The following is a 14,089-nucleotide window of genomic DNA, read 5'->3' on the forward strand; positions in this document are numbered from 1 at the left end:
TTCTGGAGTTGGTAAAGGCCATGTTCATCATGGGTGCTGCTCCACCCATGTATCCTTGGCTACCAATCTAAACAAGATGTTGCTGTTAGGGATCTGTTGAGACAGTTCCGCAAGGCATATCCCTTTAAAGGAATCTTACTTGATTCCAAGCCTTGAGCTCTACCCCAGTTCGAGGCCTTAACATGTAAGTTGGGTATGTAGCCTAGGCCTTTGGCCATAAGGGATAATGTCCCAGACGTCCCAGGGGCAACTCAATAGTAGAGTTGGTACTAAGTGTTCACCATGATTCTGGCCTATACTCCCCTAAGCAAGGCAATGTGGGTATACTGTTCCCCATAGTGCCCCCAAGAGGACTTAGTTCAAAGTTTCGGTAACACTTTAAAATAATGGTCCATTGTTAATAAGTAACTACGCAGGAAGTAATAGGTAGTACTACATTAACACTTAACTTAATACTATTAACTAATATAGAAGCAAGATTAACTAAGCAGTAAGTAATAGCTCATTTAGGACATAGGTAGTTCCTTATTAGGTATTTGATAATTACTAAAGAAAAATATCGTCATTGAGAACTACTTTGGAACTATGGCCAACTAATGAAGAATAACCAATTAATTACTAATCACAACAGCTACCTCTATAAAGTGAACAATTAGCTTCTTTATGGAAACGTATATATATATATATATATATATATATATATATATATATATATATATATATATATATATATATATATATATATATATATATATACAAAGCCTATCCATGTGATATATTTAATGAGCTCCATTAAGTTCCATGTCTCCAACTCTAATAACTTTAACGTTAGTGATATTATGCTGGGGAGGGCTTCTCTTTAGGAAGTGACAATAAATAATGATGTTCTCTTGTCAAAACATATTTGCATCCTTCATGAAAACATTGACTGCATTTATAGTGTTAAGCACAAAACAACATCTTCCAGATTACAATGTCTGATAGAATATCACTAGTTCCTCACAGAAATATATGGCTGTACAGTATGTGTCAGATAATTTTATTGTAAATTACTTGTGAAATCCATGACTCATTACTCGAGTGTTAAACGTGATCTCATGAGAATACGTGTGTATTTTTACGTTAAATGTGGTTCTATCACACGTATATTTACTTACGTTTTCATGCACATAGAAACGTACAATTTAGACGTATTTATAGCAGTAAAACATACAAATACTTACGTGTTAGCAGCTAAAAAACGTAAATATTATAACGTAAATTGTGAATGTATATGAATTCCCATGTATTAATATTAAAATTGTGGCTTTAATAATTTAAATCTGGTGTATTTAATTGTCATATCAATACATGTTTTTATTCAATTTATCGAAAGCAGTTTACTCGTCTATTTAATAGGAAATAACATTTCTGTGCATGCTGCAAACCATAGATACACACATAAGCACAGCATACAATTACAAATCACATCCATTTTATTTGTTTGCTGTACTGCATATCTTTAGAATCCAGATGTTTGCAAGGAACATATCCAAATTCAGCCCTTTATCAATGGATCTTCATATTCATTCTCAGCAACAGCGTCCGTCACAGTCAAAGCTTGCGCTTGTTATGATTCGAATTTGAAAATAGCACCAGTGCGCCACGTTACAACATGGTTTACGGCACTGATATCGAACGCTCATTGGTCCTCATCCAATTCGTCACAGATTGCGACATGTTGTGTTTCAGTTTATGACATTTGAGTACTGCGCCAGTGCGCCTTCACGGAGAGAAGACAGATACATAATTTCATGGATTAATAAATTAAATTCTGCTCTGTACGCTATAAAAACTATTACCTCCATATAGAGGACTGCGACTGGAACTCATTATCATTTGAACTACTTTTGGTACCACTTTTGATATTTTCGCAAAAAATAAATGATTAATGTTAAGTTTGTTTGTTTGTTATTTGTTTATTTATAACAGTAACGTTATGTAGTTTTAAGAAATGTTGTCTTTAAAATAAAAAATATTTCACTTTAAAGTGAAATCTTTCACTTTAAAATAATGGTCCAGATCACTAGTAGTTCCTGCGGACTGACAAGGTAACGCTTGAGTAATTAGTCAGGTGTTAACATGTTTTTCACTTTAAAATAATGGTCCAGATCACTAGTAGTTCCTGCGGACTGACAATGTAACACTTGAGTAGTTAGTCAGGAGTTAACATGTTTTTCACTTTAAAATAATGGTCCAGATCACTAGTAGTTCCTGCGGACTGACAAGGTAACACTTGAGTAATTAGTCAGGAGTTAACATGTTTTTCACTTTAAAATAATGGGCCAGATCACTAGTAGTCTCTGCGGACTGACAAGGTAACACTCGAGTAATGAGTCATGGATTTCACAAGTAATTTACAATAAAATTATCTGACACATACTGTACAGCCATATATTTCTGTGAGGAACTAGTGATATTCTACCAGACATTGTAATCTGGAAGATGTTGTTTTCTGCTTAACAATATAAATGCAGTCAATGTTTTCATGAAGGATGCAAATATGTTTTGACAAGAGAACATCATTATTTATCATTATTCCTAAAGAGAAGCCCTCCCCAGCATAATATCACTAACGTTAAAGTTATTAGAGTTGGAGACATTGAACTTAATGGAGCTCATTAAATATATCATATGGATAGGCTATATATATATACACACATACATACATACATATATAGCGTAGCTGTTGTGATTAGTAATTAATTAGTTATTCGTCATTAGTTGGCCATAGTTCCAAAGTAGTTCTCAATGACGATATTTTTCTTTAGTAATTATCAAATACCTAATAAGGAACTACCTATGTCCTAAATGAGCTATTACTTACTGCTTAGTTAATCTTGCTTCTATATTAGTTAATAGTATTAAGTTAAGTGTTAATGTAGTACTACCTATTACTTCCTGCGTAGTTACTTATTAACAACGGACCATTATTTTAAAGCATTACCGAAGTTTCCTTAAAAAAGGGAACGTCTCAGGTTATGAATGTAGCCATGGTTCCCTGAGTAGGGAATGAGACACTGCATCCTCTAGCTTCCTGCCATGCTTCGGATGCAAGCTTCAGACAAAGAAGTGAATGACGTGTTCTCCCGGTGTCTATTTATTTATAGTTGCACCATTAGTGATGTCAGGGTCTGTTGCCGGCCAACTTGGTGTTTTTTCAATGTATGCTTCAGACACGGGTCATGACGAGGCGTTCCCCATAGCGACCCTTAGAGGAAACAGTGTCTCGTTCCCTACTCAGGGAACCATCGTTACATTCGAAACCTGAGACGTTTTTACTTACCATAGAGAGAAACACTGAATGTTTTTGATGACAGTTCAGCTCACTGATCTGTAGTTTATAATGTCCAGCATGTTCAGTTGTGATGTTTGATTGTCCAGCTTCAGTCTTTCTCTGAATCCCTCATCAAAAAGATCATCATATAAAGTCATTCTCTAATCAGCATAACTTACCAATCAGACACCATCAGCACAAACAGAAGAAAACAAACATGCAAAACATTTTATTGTAGCACTCAATTATAACATTCAAAACATTCAATTATAGTGAATGGGGAAAAGTACAAAGTTAAAACTAGGCATAATTTCACAGAACCAGTTTTACTTATATTTATCTTCGGACTCAAACTGAGGGGCTCACAGGAAGAAGGTCCACGGTTCGAGCCCCTGCAGGGACAGGAGGCTTTTCTGTGTGAAGTTTGCATGTTCTCCCTGTGTCTGCATGGGTTACGCCAGTTACTCCGGTTTCCTCTCACAGCCCAAAGGCATGCAGGTTAGGTTAATTGAAGACACTAAATTGTCCCTGGATGTGTATGTAAAGACAAGACTTGTGTGTGGATCAATTGTGTATGGATTTACGGTTCATGATTCTTACTATGTATATAGCTATAGATGCTGGAATGGCGTTAAGAAGAAAATAAACAAACAAACTGACTCTAACTGAAACCTGCTACAGTTTAATTTCAATAGAAATGTGGATTGATCTGTTGGGTGGACAAATATCTTGTATGTGAGCGTGGGTATTCAAATCACGTGTGTTTAGTGTGTGGGTGTAGAGTTTCTTCCTGTCCTGCTACTATAGTATGAAAAGCTTTGAACTTTATTCTACAGAAACATGAAGAGAAACCGCCTTTGACAGAGAGACAGAACAGCAATAGAAAACACAGTCATGTTTTACAATGCCATTCACAAGTTTATCCTGAAAAAGTTTTTCTTTTATTGTATTACTTATTTACACATAAGCATTGAGGTCTTTTTCAGTTTAGAGCCTCTTACTCATATGGATTTCAAGACACGTTGGATGGATTCTCCAGTAGTGAATGAGTGAGTGAGCGAGAAAACTTTATTAATCCCAAAAGGGAAACTGGTTTGAAATCTATATGACCGAACAATTTTAACCGGCTGGCCATTAATTGCGACTGGGAGGACCTTCTCCTTTTTCTTTCTAAATTCAATCAAAAGTTATCTAGTCTTCCCTATATTTAGTTTTAGAAAGTTAGACTAAACATCCCTTCTATAAGCAAGGTCATTACCCTGATTAAGTAGACCTACTAAGGCAGTGTCGTCAGAGAATTTTTGTACCAGACAGGATGACTGACTATGCCTATAGTCTGCAATGTAAAGTGTAAATAAAAAGGGAGATAGAACTGTGCCTTGAGGTGCTCCAGTATTAATTAAAATATGTCAGACTGTTTGTTACCAAACCTAACAAACTGTGGTCGTAATAACATATAATCTAAAATCCAGGCAATAGTTGTATTATGCAATTTAAATTAATTTATAAATTAATTTCAATTAATTTTATTAATTTGTTAGCTAAAATATGTGGCTGTATAGTAAAAAATTAAAAGCAAACATGATTCTAACAGAACTAGCGGTAGTTTCGGGATGACTAAATAATAGTGCATCATCTACCCCCACATCCTTCCTATATGCAAATTGAAAGGGATTCTGAAAAACAGACACCTGCCTAGTCAGATGATCAAGTACAGTCCTCTCAAAACATTTCATAATGTGTGATGTCAGAGCTATAGGCCTCAGGTTAGCAAGACTATTTGACACCTTGGCTTTTTTAGGAATAGGAATAAGGCAAGATGATTTCCACATAACTGATATTTAGCAGAGGACAGAGACAACAAAAACAGTGAATGAAGGACAGAGCATAGCTGATCAGCACACACTTTTAGGGTACGCGGATGTACACCATCGGGGCCTTCTGCCTTATTTGGTTTAATACACCTTAACTGCTGACGAACCTATTCAGTATTAAGATTAATAATTGAACTTCAGTCCTCAGAACTGTTCTGCCTAAGATTAGAGAGGACATTCACATGTACAGAAGAGAAATAGCATTCATCAAACCTGGCAAAAAAGTTTTGGCATCATTAGCCTGTATACCCAATTTACATAAACTGGGATTACTAGTCCCATATCCAGTAATACACTTCATACCATTCCATAGACCTCATGTGTTGCTAATGGACATTTTACCTTCAACACTTTCCTTATATTTTTGTTAGCCTTGTCTGATAATGACTTTCAACTCTCTTTGAGCAACTTAAATCTTTTCTTTATCACCACTATAAAAGTCTGCTTTCTTCTTATTAATAGCAGCTTTAACTTCTCTGGTGACCCATGGTTTATTATTGGGAAAGATTTTTACAGCCTCGACACAATAATTAATATAACAAGTCACTTTTTTTAGAGATACTGTCCAAATCACTGTCTCCATCAAAAAACACAGACCAGTCGGTGCATTCAAAGCACCCCTTTAGTGTTTCACAAGCATCATCTGACCAGACGCGCACAGTCTTTGATGTAATTGGCTGTTTACGTATCACCGTTGAATATTTGGAAGTCAAGTTTATCAGATTATGGTCTGATTTACCCAGCGGAGGAAGCAATTTAGCCACATAGTCATCCTTAACATTTGTATAAAACAAGTCAATAATATTGTCACCCCTCGTATGACACCATTTGTTTAAAAATAACCAGTGCATCTGGAGAGGAGCGCTGTAAGTCATGCGTCATTCTCAAAATTGTCTCAATGGTACACTTCCCATTTCCCGATGGTAGGATATACACCACTATGACAATAACATGGGAGAACTCCCTGGGTAGGTAGTAAGGTCTACAACTCCCTGCAATGAGCTCAATATTTGGGTCACAGACTCTTTATTTTACCGTAACATGTTGAGTATGACACCAGCGGTTGTTCACATACAGACAGACACCTCCACCATGCTTCTTAAACATACTTGCTTGATCTCTGTCCATCCTGTGAAGTGCAAAGCCTTCCATCTCCACATGAGACACAGGTATCCTATCAGACAGCCACGTCTCAGAAAAACTGAGTAAACTGGTCTGTGAAACGTGCAATCGAACATCAAACAAGCTGTTAATTTATCCGCCTTGTTGATGAGAGAGTGGACATTCCCCATAGTAACCGAGGGTAAGACAGGTCTGTATCCTCGCCGGCGGTTTCTGACCCGAACACCTCCTCTGCTGCCTCTCTTATTAACTTTTGCCCTGGGCTTGATTTCTGATAGATTGACATCAGGATCCAATAGTCTTGATGCTGAAAACTGCAACTGAAGAAGCTCATGCCAGCTGTATGCTATGACAAGACAGGCCCAGCTCTTTCATCACGTGGAATGTTTGTGCGGCTTTCCAAACAATCAATATCCACAGCCACAGAAGGCAAACAAGTGTACGATTATTAAGTGCAACCATAATCATGTTGTCAGGGATCGACCACGCTAATAATCCAGAGTTAAGATACTTCCAAAAAACTTAAAACCACATAAAATACAGACGATCACACGCACAGTGGTGGCAGAGTCGCCAGCGAGATGGGCGGCGCCTCCAAATCACTCAAAAAGCCCCTTCATTTGACTTCTACCGGGAATGTAAATGCCCTCCACCCAGCTTGCATGCATACAGCTAATAAGTCTGCATTCCATTGCCTTTTCAGCCTCTATTCCTTCTTTCCAAGGAACTGTAAGTTCTGACAAGATGACACACACATAGCTGAAGTGGACCAGAGCATGATGTCTACCCAAAGCAATGTTGTGGTGATCTCCTAAGGGTACATCATCTTGGGGTCCAAGATAAATACTCATGTTCCACTCAGCTCAGGATTAAAGAAGGGACCGTGGCCCTATGTGCCTATGAGCTACTGTGGCTAACAGATTTCAAGGGAAACTGTAAGGTCTTTCTTCCGAACAGTACCATTCTGGAGAGGCCTAGTGGGAGGCCCAGACATTTGCATGTATAATTTTCTTGCTCTGCAGTCCATCTTCTCAACTGCTGTCAAATTGATATAACACAGCATCAAGAACCACATCAGAGGTGGTATAGGTAGAATTCACAATGCCAAAACCTGAAATTTCCTGGGAGAATGTTTGCAAATTTTTGCTCAGCCCATCCATCAAATGAGACATCACAGAAAGGAAGGAAAGGATGTGACGTGTGGCCAAGTATAGTGACCCATACTCAGAATTTGTGCTCTGCATTTAACCCATCCAAATGCACACACACAGCATTGAGCTATGGTGTGTACACTTGGATGGGTATGTGCAGCAGTTATTCAAGGTCATCCATGAGACTCATGTTTGTTTGCTGAGTGAATGTGTAAATCAGTTATGTTCTTCTGCTGTTTGTTTGTATGTATTACATTTACAGACTGCAGCTGTATCATCAGACTGGATCTATCACCATCAACATACTTGGATAAATAGTCACTCAAGTGAAAAGCCCAAATCTTAATCCTCTAATTGAAACCATGAAAAAATAGCATTGGAGGATTCACACGCACTGTAAGACCATCAAAATAGTCTGTTTCCTATATATATGTAACGGAGGCCAGCAAGTAGTGCTGTGCATGTAAACCTCACTCCCCGATCTCAAGAGACGCACTAACAACAGATGCTAGTGGCTGTAGCCATTTAGCCTCCTTGTTAGTGCGTCCGACTCCCATGCCGGAGCCCTGCTCGGTGTGCGTGTGAAGAGCGATGGAGAGGACATGGGAGAGAGGGGTTACATTGGTGCCGTGACCCGGATGGGAGTGAGGTTTAGGGGGTGACTTGCATTTGCTTGCCTTGCTGGAAATAGCAATGCTGAACTACAGGACCTTTGCCCACACATATATATATTATCCACACATATATATATATATATATTATGCATATATATATATAGAGAGTAAGCATGTATAAGATCATGATGCATAAGTATATGTTATTTTTAGAAATATGAACCTTTTTGTCAGACAGTAGCATTGATGAGTTTAGAGTTATGTAGTAAAGTGGTTTCTCTTTAAAAGCAGTTGACGGTTTTATGTGAGCCTTTAACCACACAGGACTGACAGACGGTTTTCACACCTCAGATACACTCATGAACAGACATCAAACACAAACGTCCAGCAGTAGGCACGTTGTCATGCACAAGCTGTTTATCAGCAGATCAAACCGCATTTCTGTACAGATGTAATTAATTGATACCACTGCAGAGTTTCCATTCCTTTTGATGAGTAGTTTGCAACCACTTTTTGCACTTTTTTTACTTTAAGAGTAAAAAATGAAAATGCTCCATTGGGCTGGAAAGATTACATAATGGTCATTGTATTGCAAGGTAGTCTTTTGAAGATTTAGGAGACTATTTCATTAATCTGTCGTTAATTATTATTCTTTAAACCTCTTTAGGAAGATCCTGCTATATGTGCTCTTGTGATTTCCTGATGCAAAGTGGTGATTTTCAGTTTTTCGGTCCGAGTCTGAGGTCGATGCAGGAGATTTATAGAGAAAATGATCACACAATCTTGGTTGTATACAAAGAAAAACACTGGTGTTTGATCATCATCTCATAGTGATTGGTGCATAATCCGCATGATCATCCTCTTTAACTTTCTGTAAAATATGCTTAACACAAGATATAATATTATCAATAATAAATGTGATGTTATTTATATACATTTGAAAAACCATGGTGATCTGACCAATGGGAACTTGTTCTATGATATGGTGGGTGGGGATGATATCTAGGGACCAATTAGCCACTTTTTAGCAGCTAGAGCATGTTTAGATTGGATTGATGCGCAGATTGACATAGCTATCATTTACCATACACTGTAGAGTAGATCTGCACAATGCTGAGACATTACACACTCACAATTCATAAGTTATGCAATAAGATTATATATGTACTGTATGAATACAAGGGGAATCGTTTGGAGCATGAACAAAAACGTTTACACTGTAGATATTTCCATTATTTTCATGACTTTACACATTTTATTTCTTAATTTCTTAACATTCTGTTCTTAATTGGTGAAATATTCTTTATTTATCTTTCTTTAAGGTACTGTAAGGAAAAATTTACAAAAGCTGTCACTGGGGTGGCAGACTTTCTAAATTTATCTTATTGACCACGGGTGCATATTAGTACCATAAATGTACATACAAGTGCCTAAAGTGTACATGTTACTACTATAAGCACCTTTTGAACCACCCAGAGGCAGCTTTTGTAACTTTTTGTACCTTCTCTGAGAGTGTAGTTTCCTGACAGTTTTAAATGGATAAAAGTAAAAGAATGTTGCGTGAATTGTAGATGAACTATATTTAATTGTACAACCCAAATTTAAGAAAAGTTATACATTCAAGAAACTAGCTCATTCACTTTCATTTACCTGACAAAAGTACAAAAAAGTTTTTCCAATCTTTTCACTGACTAACTTATTTTGTATTTTAGGAATATAAACTAATTTTTAAACAGAGGCAAAATAAAAGTGTAAAGGCTATAGAATATCCTAAGCCAGACTTTGGGTTTTTGCCAGTTCTCCTCTGACAAGACAAAACCAGCAGTTCAATTCCAGGCTGCAGCAAAGTCAGATTGTGTAGAGGACTCAACTTGTTCCTGTTGTCTTGTCCCGGTGGTCGTCTGAGACAAGGTCTTTACGGGGGATCTGTATCTGGGGCTCATCTAGTTGTCCTGGTCTCCGCTGGCATTTAGGGCTGTAGAGGTTGTCTCTAGGTGCTGATCCACCATTTGGGCTGGATACAGACTGGATCTGGTGGCTACGGTGACTTCGGAATGAGAAAGAAACAGACTAATATTAGCGTAGATGCCATTCTTCTAACTATATAGCAAGTACATTGGGTGTTATGAGGAGTATACCCGGTTTTGTTTGTCCTAATTAATGCAGCTTTTAATGGAGTTGAATATGTGTTAGTGTGTTATGTGTAAGCCAGGTTAATGAGATGGATCCTTAATCTAGATTTAAACTGATAGAGTGTGTATGCCTCCCGAACAATGTTAGGCAGGTTATTCCAGAGTTTGGGCACTAAATAGGAAAATGATCTGCCGCCCGCAGTTGATTTTGATATTCCAGGAGTTTTGAGAACGCAGCGGACCTGAAGGAATATAATGCAGTAAGAGCTTGTTCAAATACTGAGGTGCTGATCTATTCAGGGCTATATAAGTAAAAAGCAAGATTTTGAAATCTATACAATATTTAATAGGGAGCCAGTGCAGAGTTGACAGAATCGGGGCTAATATGGTCATACTTCCTGGTTCTAGTAAGAACTCTAGCTGCTGTATTAAAGGTAAACTCCAATGTCCTTTGGACAGATGAGTGAGTCAAAATACCTGTAGACAGTTGCAGAAGTCTCATTAAGAGTTACAGAAGTCGCTTTATTGTAGTTATTGCCTCAAACAAGTCAGTACTGTAGACTTATATTGCCATCAAGATGACATGTTTCCTGGGAAGTCCAAGGTTATTCAAACAAGACAGGGCCAGGCCTCATTCTGCATGTGCAACATGGACACTCTACACCTGCAGTCCAGATCTGTCTCTTACTAAAAATGTATGGAACATCATGAAAGTGAGAATCAGACAATGACGTTTCTTGTTTCAGGCGAGGTTGAGCAAAAATTATACTTGAAAATCTGCATTAATCCTTACTTCCTGAACAATTAAAAAAAGTCTAATTAAAAGTTAAGTTCATGTTACACAGGGGTAAACATGCCTCTGTCCCAAATTTTGTGTTTATGTTTCAGCCATCAAAATAAATAAATAAATGTATTCACAAAGTATAATTAAGTTGGTCAGTGGAAACACAAAATATTTTCTTTGTATTTTTCGTCAGTTAAATGAAGGTGAAGTAGAATTAGAAAATCAGATTATTAATTTTATTTGCATAAAAAATCAAAAAAATAAAAACTTTTCTGGAAATTGGGTTGTGAAGCCTTACTCTAGTGATTTTAAAATCATGTGTACATTTTAGTGAATGGAAAAAAAAAACAAGTATATAGATAACACGTCTGCCACTTCACAAAACCATTGTTACTGAGGTTCAGCTTCTGAAAGTGGCTGCGGATGGTTTTCTACAGAATTGTGGTTTGATCTGTTGGGTGGACAAACAGTCTGTAGGTGGAGTGTGTATTCAGTGCATGTGTGTGTAGTTTGTAGACAGCTTTTTAAAACCCTTTAATCTACTGGTGGAAAAAAAATAATAATAAAAACAAGATGAGCAACTGTTTGAAACCAGTAGAATCATATGGTATACTGTATCATATTTAACTGTTCAATTTTAGAATGTGTTTTTTTTTTTTACCTGTGAAAACAACCTCAGTCTGTCAGAGAGTTGAAGCATGGTTCTATTTTCAAAAGGCAGTACTTGAAATTTGGAGGGAATAAAACAGTGACACGGGCACTTAGAAAAACCACATAAGTAAAACCAAACCATACATAAGACATATTTGGATGGGATTAGTTTTACAAGGGTAGAAATAGTAACTTAATTTTATCACAGGACATACTGTGTATAATATTAATGGCACAGTATAAGCAATTTCAGTGAAACTACCAGAACACAACCTACACACCGCTGTGTAAACTCCCTGTTGTCATGTGAATGCCAGATCGCTTCCTGTGCATAATACATTGCTTCCTGATGTCACATGAAATTTATTACATTTTGCTCATCAACAGGATAAGTAGGCTATAATAACATATGAACATTGTATGGATATATATAATAAATTATTAAGAGATATGTAACACAAACACACAGCCTTTTGAATTTTGTTCATAGTATTCAGCTAGAATGATTTTTTTTCTGATAAGGTTTCCTGTTTTTTATTTTTATTTTATTATTATTATTATTATTATTATTATTTTTATTATTGGAATTGAAATTAGGAACTGATAATAATCAGAATCGATAAGAAAAATGTACAATTCAAATAATGTAAAATTCTACCAATACCTCGCACTATATATATATATATATATATATATATATATATATATATATATATATATATATATATATATATATATATACTGGCACCCACAATTAAATTGTTTAATCCACAATTTCACTGATCAAACCTCTCACTTACTGTAATTGCTTTTGCCCTACATAAAAACGTTTACAAAATCTTAGGTGGACTCAAAATAAGTTATATATTAATTGCTTCTGGCAACAGGAATAGCGACAAGCATAGCTAGTATGTTTGCTTAGCAGAGCATCAAGCATGGCATTTCATGAAATTAATTAACTATTAACTATATAACTTCAGTGCAAATTAACATGCAATAATTGCATCCAGCTGCCGCTAATTCCAGTGTGAGCATAAATAGGCAGAAGTCAAATCAAGTCAAGTCTGCTTTATTGTCAATTCTTCCACATGTGCAGTATATAAATACAGAGAATCTAAATTGCGTAACTCTCAGACCCCCGGTGCATACAGATAACACTAACAGTAGAGCCTAAAAATCTAGATCAAATATAAAATATAAGATGCAACTATACAATAAGGGAATGTAAAAAAAGACATATAATAACATTTTAAAAACATTTAAATAAAGCAGCACAAGGCACATGGCAGGTTGAGTGCAAACCAGTGAAGGGAACAAACAGTGCAGATAAAAATATTTTTTTTATTTAACTGATGAGGTAGTAGAATGACGTCAGTTCCATGCTGAATGAGGTAGTGAGCAGATCAATGCTGCACAAAGTGACTGGTGCATGTAATCGTATGTTAGTGGGAGCGGGGGTGAAAGGTCCTGGGGATGTGGGTTTTGGGGGGGGGGGGGTCATAGTTCTGTGGTGCCTGGGGCAGAAGAGGGACAGGGGGCAAGTTCGGGAGTGAGTTCAGGTTCCTGGCAGCCTGATGGATGAAGCTGTCCTTCAGTCTGCTGGTCCTGGCCTGGAGACTCCGCAGTCTCCTCCCTGATGGCAGCAGACTGAAGAAGCTGTATGACTGGTTGGGAGTGGGATCACCTGGGGCTATGCGAGTAAGACGGGTTCATAAATGTCCTGGAGGGAGGGAGGGGAGAGAGACACCAATGATCTTCTCAGCTGCTCTTACTATGCGTTGCAGAGTCTTCCGGCAGGATATGTTGCAGGCGCCATACCACACAGTGATGCAGCTAGTCAGGATGCTCTTGATGGTACCTCTGTAGAAGGTGCACATGATGGGGGCCCGGGCTCTGGCTCTTCTCAGTTTGTGAAGAAGGTAGAGGTGCTGCTGTGATTTCTTGGCCAGTGCTGTTATGTTTTCAGTCCAGGAGAGGTCCTCTGTGATGTGCACACCCAGGAACTTGGTGCTGCTCACTATTTCCACAGTCACACCATTGATGGACAGACGAACATGCTGAGTGTGTGCTCTCCCGAAGTCAACAACAATCTCCTTCGTCTTCTCCACGTTCAGAGAGAGATTATTCTGACTGCACCACCCGGCCAGGGGGCTCACCTCGCTCCTGTAGTTTGTCTCATCTCTGTTGCTAATGAGACACACCACAATTGTGTCATCCGCAAACTTAATAAAGAGGTTGGAGTTGTGTGATGGTGACATGCGTCATTGATGTAAACACAAAGCCCGCCGCCGCAGGATCCTCCTCCTGTGACGAGAGCTCTGACCGCTCGATAGCATGTCAGCTGGTAAAGCTGAATATGCAGTCTGGAACGCTGTTGCTGAGCCATGTTTCCATGAACACAAAAACACAACAGTCTCTTAAAGTCCTCTGAGTTGAACGTAGTAA

This window comes from Carassius auratus, unplaced genomic scaffold (genome assembly GCF_003368295.1).
Source record: "Carassius auratus strain Wakin unplaced genomic scaffold, ASM336829v1 scaf_tig00031692, whole genome shotgun sequence".
Lineage (NCBI taxonomy): Eukaryota > Metazoa > Chordata > Actinopteri > Cypriniformes > Cyprinidae > Carassius > Carassius auratus.